This window comes from Priapulus caudatus, unplaced genomic scaffold (assembly GCF_000485595.1).
Source record: "Priapulus caudatus unplaced genomic scaffold, Priapulus_caudatus-5.0.1 Scaffold182, whole genome shotgun sequence".
Taxonomy (NCBI): Eukaryota; Metazoa; Priapulida; class Priapulimorpha; order Priapulimorphida; family Priapulidae; genus Priapulus; species Priapulus caudatus.
Genome location: NW_014577243.1, coordinates 235,169 through 240,493, shown reverse-complemented (window position 1 = coordinate 240,493; position 5,325 = coordinate 235,169). Strand labels below are relative to the sequence as shown.

At 45.2% G+C, this 5,325-nt stretch overlaps 1 long non-coding RNA gene across 1 annotated transcript in view; it reads left to right on the top strand.

The window, feature by feature from the left end:
- LOC106806850 overlaps nucleotides 1-842 on the top strand; it is a 17,806-nt gene extending 16,964 nt beyond the window's left edge. Inside the window, exon 3 of the long non-coding RNA XR_001393590.1 lies at nucleotides 354-842. This is a non-coding gene — a long non-coding RNA (uncharacterized LOC106806850). The remainder of the gene's footprint in view (nucleotides 1-353) is intronic.
- Nucleotides 843-5,325: the final 4,483 nt, after the last annotated feature.

Here is a 5,325-nt window from a genome sequence, read left to right as displayed (position 1 = left end):
TATTATAGAGATCAGTGCAGCCATGCCAGTCGTATCGCAGTGCATTATGGTTGGCAACTTGGCACTTGTCCGCGGCGCTTTGCATGATGGGATATGATCCGTAAGTATAGAAAAAATGAACGTTCTTACGTCTCCGTAAGGATAGCCACGGCGTTTTTTATTCGCGCCCGAGCGTTTATCGTTCTGTATAGCTTCCAGCACGCGGCATTGTACAATTTCGCTGATTCAAAATGACGTGATCGCGCGCGCCGCCCGGCCGCACGCCTTGAGCTATTCTATATTTTACTCGCAACTCGGCACTGCTACGTGACTGCGCGTTTACGGGCGCGTAATGGCAACGTGAGGAAATGCAGAGCGCGGTTCCTACCTTTGCACGACGACCAGTAGGGGTATGAGGAATGGCGGAGAACTGGCGAGACAACTGAGTCCTGCAGATGTCTCGAGAACGATCCTGTCCTGTTGTCAATGGTGACGATCCGTGTCTCCCAACTACGATGATGACTCTCTCTCTCTCTCTCTTTCTCTCTCTCTCTCTCTCTCTTTCTCTCTCTCTCTCTCTCGTGCGCGCTTCGGCTCTTGCTCTCCTGTGTAGCTAGGTTTTCCCGGCCGTTGATACACTCGTTATCGCGCTGCGGTGCCTTACCGACTATAGATGCAACAGTCCCTGCTTATGGCGATGTTGTGTATAACCCAACGATGGACACGGGGTTAAAGAAGTGATTATCCCACTGGGCTAGTGAGCATAGCACACACAGCACACGCGCGAGGGCTAGGCGGCGACAAATCACCTCTGTTCAGCTGTTCAGCTTCGCCTGTCATGTAGGCGAGCAGACGATAATGAGGCTTTTCATGCGCAACCGGCTTCCACCAATCACCGCCCGCCTTTTCTCGGCTAAAAACAACACTCGGTTTCCCTGCCGTCAACAACGTTCGGCTGATCATTCGCGCGCTGGTAAATCAAACAATAAAATACACTAGTTCACTTGGCATGACTGCGGCGAATCATGTTGTTTTCTAGTAATGTCGTAGTAGATAGCTTCACGATTGTTTTCATCCGTGAAAGTAGAAATTCGCGGGGTTTGGAGTGACTTGCCACGCGCGAATATAAAAGCGGTTAGCGTTGTTTCGCGAATGGGGTGGGAACAGAGTGAGCGTACATGTTACTTACAATGTAGGCGCTATGGGCTGCTGATTATATGCTGCCGTGCATGCGCCGCTGCTTAGCAATAACGTAATAAGTTTTAGATTAATATAGTTTGGCAGTTTTTTTTTATGAAAAACGAAAAATGTCACAACCGCATTTAGAGCGATACGCTGTAACGATGCAAGCAATGAATGAAATATTAGCAATAATGAGTAAGATGTCTCTTGGCGAATTAGCTTGCAGAAATGATAGCATTTCACTTAACGCCTAGTAAAAGAGAGTAATCATAATATTATTTTGACGAAAATTAAAAGCAAATAATTAACCGCCCATCAATCTTTCCTCCCGCACAGCTGCTGTAAATTTCGGAGTCGAAAGACGTATGAATTTTCTGTGGATTTCGGTGGATGGCTAGCAGTATCACGACAGATAGATACCTAGCTGTCTCCAGCTATTCAACAATACTAGATGCTAGCACTTGACACGCTCGGCACGACCAGTTCTCTTGCTTGAACCGTGTTCTTCTATTTAGCCGAGTGCTTATATTTAGTGGGTAATTGCAGTTGAAGTAGCCGAGGTCATATAATTTCTTTGACGCTGTACAGGCCACTGCCGTGCCAGCCTGGTGAGAACTGCGCGTCTTTGAAAAGCCTCAGTCAGTTCGTCCTGGCTTGTCAAACTGAAATTTCCATAATAATGCGAAACGATGTTTGTTCTGCTCGCAAATGAAATCCAACCCCTGTGTAATATAAAGTTGAGTTTAATGTTCTCTATTATGAAAATATAACGGTGGGAGCGAGATGTTGACTAATGTGGCAGCGGAGAAAGCGGGTGTTTGTGCTTCTATTATAATATATGGCCCGACTGCGGTATACAAAACCGTACATAAATACCCGCGAATGACTGTACTGCCAATTGTGAGGGACGCCACGTTTTTAAACGTCACACATCATTCAATAACCTGGGACGTCGGCCCGCGCTGCAGTGCTAGAATGCAATTTCGACTCTGCACCTGACAAAGCGTAAAGCACCCGAAAAACTTTCCAGGTTTTTTGCTGGGATTGCTCTATCCACTGTGCAGCATTTCTCTCACCTACCTCTACCAGCCCAATAGCGCAAGATTTAACCTTACGCCCCAGTGGACAAGCGACGATAATTTGTTACGGAGTTCATAAACATGATTATCCTCACTCCAGTGCGATAGATCCGCCCGATATCTCCTTATTTGCATCAGTTGATCCTGCCCATTACATCAGGGCTAGCCGTACGTACAAATACTCAGTAACGAGGCGGGCGTCATTAGCGGGTTCCAACCTGTGCGGCCAGATTTAGGGGGTGGAATTAATCGCCGCCCGTATATACCTAACTAACTGATCGCGGGCGTACGCGCAAGATGCTGCCAATCGAACGGATCAGTCAAGTGCTGTCTTGACAAAACCCTGGTGACAATGTGAGCGGGATGAGAGGGACGGTGTGTCCCCGGGCACTATCTTTCGGCGTCTTAGAATTCGGCACGCCTCAAACGTGATGGCGCTGAATGAGCGGCTAAGTACGGTTTGTTTCACGCACGGCGAACGGGTGGGGGACCGGTCGGACGGCACTAGTGCATTTCAGGTAGCGGGGGCGGCTCGTTTGTAGCCCTGCAAGCCGATACTGCCGCTCTTTCTTGCCCGGCGATGTCCTGCGGAGAGCACTAGCCTTTTGCTGGCACGCATGCAACAAACAGGGGCCTAATTATTGCCGCAATAGGTTAGTAAAGAAAGACCGACGCCTGAATGAAATAGCGAGCGCATGCTCGGTCCTTTTTCGCGGAGGACACTACCCCAATATTAGCGCATCGCAGGGGGGAGGCTTGCGCCAAAGAGATTGTTTATCCAATACACAAACCTATTACGTGCTTGTTAGAACGTAAGTGCGTTCGACGAGGGTATTGTGCTATTGACGAATTAATTTATTTCACAAGCATCCTATCTGTAGGTGACGTGGTTAAGCTATGGGTAAGCTATCGGCGAAGGTTGATTTACGCGCGCTCTACTGTTAGCAAAGAGACGAAGAAATACTGCAACAAAGGATATTAGAAACACGTAACTTCGTGCGGTAACCAACACCAAATATTAATTATTGCAAACACATCGGCAGTGTCCATTAATTCAGTTGTATAAATATCATCAGGAGCTAATAATGACAAATGTCATTTGTAAAATGTCACATTGCCATTTTACATTTGTCATTATTTTACATTTACATTTATTTTTTCATTTATTTTTTATTATTTATTAGTTATTATTATTATTTATTATTTTTTATTTTACATTTGACATTTGTCACTATTAGCTCCTGATATCATACTGTAGTTGTCGCTCCTAATCATAGCTTTACTAACTATGCTCGCTTATGTTAACAGATACATAACTATATTCGTTTCATCGCGCAAGGCAACGCACGTGATGTGCCGTCAATGAGGGCAACCCAATTCGCGTCTGACACTGAAAACCGGTTTCAGCCATACTCAGCACTAGTTTCAGCAATGATTACTTTAACGACTGATACGAAACGCATCGATTTATGAAACTGTTGCACAATGCTGTGCGCGCGCGTGGTGACGGGGTCTCACATTATCCTAGTGCTAATTTTATCAGACAGTGGACGCGTGATTGCCTCCATGATACGTAAGAATTTATTTTGCTCAACAAACTGCACACAATGAAAACGCTTAATCAGGTGGCTGGTGTTGAATCTAGCCGAGATTTTCCTGGTAGATCGACATAGGTTACCTGAATGGCAATAAATATGTGCAGTTGTTCGCATTGTGTGAGAATAAATCAGAATAAATACTACGATAAACACACACGCGCGTGCGCACACACACACACACACACACACACACACACACACACACACACACACACTCAGAAAGTGTGAAATTACGGACAGATGGACGCCTTTCCACGCCTCTCCAATTTAACACATCGTTTAAGAGATCATTTGTCGCATGAGCGCGAGACCCTCCTTTCCCCTGGAGACGCCCGGCTAATATGCCTAACGCTGCTCCGCATGCGCTCGCTGGTACAAGCCGGTCGGATACCATCAACTTGCTGTGGACACTCTACGTCTGCTGAGGAAAAACAATTACTACCACGTGAGACGAAGTCAGCGTCAGCGGACAGAGTAAATTCGAATCGTCGTGAGCGCACTGTGGAAACTGTGCAGAGGGAGTGATATATGGCGATGAATATAATGGCAGCATATCGTCGCAGTTTCGCACACGGTGGTGCAGCATGCTACGATTCATTAATCATGCTATCCTAGGCTGACTAGGGTATATTCACGTCTCTGGTTGCTCATCAATATCGCAAAAAGATTGTCTACTATTATATATATATATATATATAGAGAGAGAGAGAGAGAGAGAGAAAAAGAGAGAAAAAAAAGAGAGAGAGAGAGCACGCGAGAGAGAGACAAAGACGTACTCACTCGCTTGCGCTAGAGAGCGCGCGTTGGGGAGCATACACATACTATGATTTGCATTTGCCTCATTCTCTAAATGTAAGCCGCGTTCTTTACAGTTTAAATTGTCTGGAAAGCGACTTTTGAATATTTTTATTAACGTTAGAGCGCGCAACGCGTTTTTACACAACATTAATTGACGACGGATTAGAACGTGAATACCGTGAATAACATTGTAGAAAAATTACACGATGTCTTAAATTATCGTTGGATTATGGCAATTATATTATATTATATTATATTATGGCAATACACAGAACTGAAAATTAGCGAAAGCAATCGATTCAACTCATTTCGCTAAACTATATTGCTCGCTGAATAATACAGAAGATCACAAAATACATTTTTTTAATATGCGTACGAGTCCGAGTACACAAGTAAAGTGAAATAAAACATAAACGAAAGAAAAAGAGGGAGAGAGAGCGCAGGTTGAGATTGAAAGGAAAAGGGGGAGAGAGAAGGGGAAGATGGAGAGAGAGAGAGAGAGAGAGAGAGAGAAAGAGAGAGAGAGAGAGAGAGAGAGAGAGAGAGAGAGAGAAAGGGAGAGGAGGAAAGATGATATACGCAGCTTGTTACTCTACTTGCTGAATAATCTGTAAAGAAAGGTACGCGTGTGAAGTAATCACGTTAGATAGGAGCGCTGCTGAGCGCCGCTGTTTCTTGAGCCAAATCTG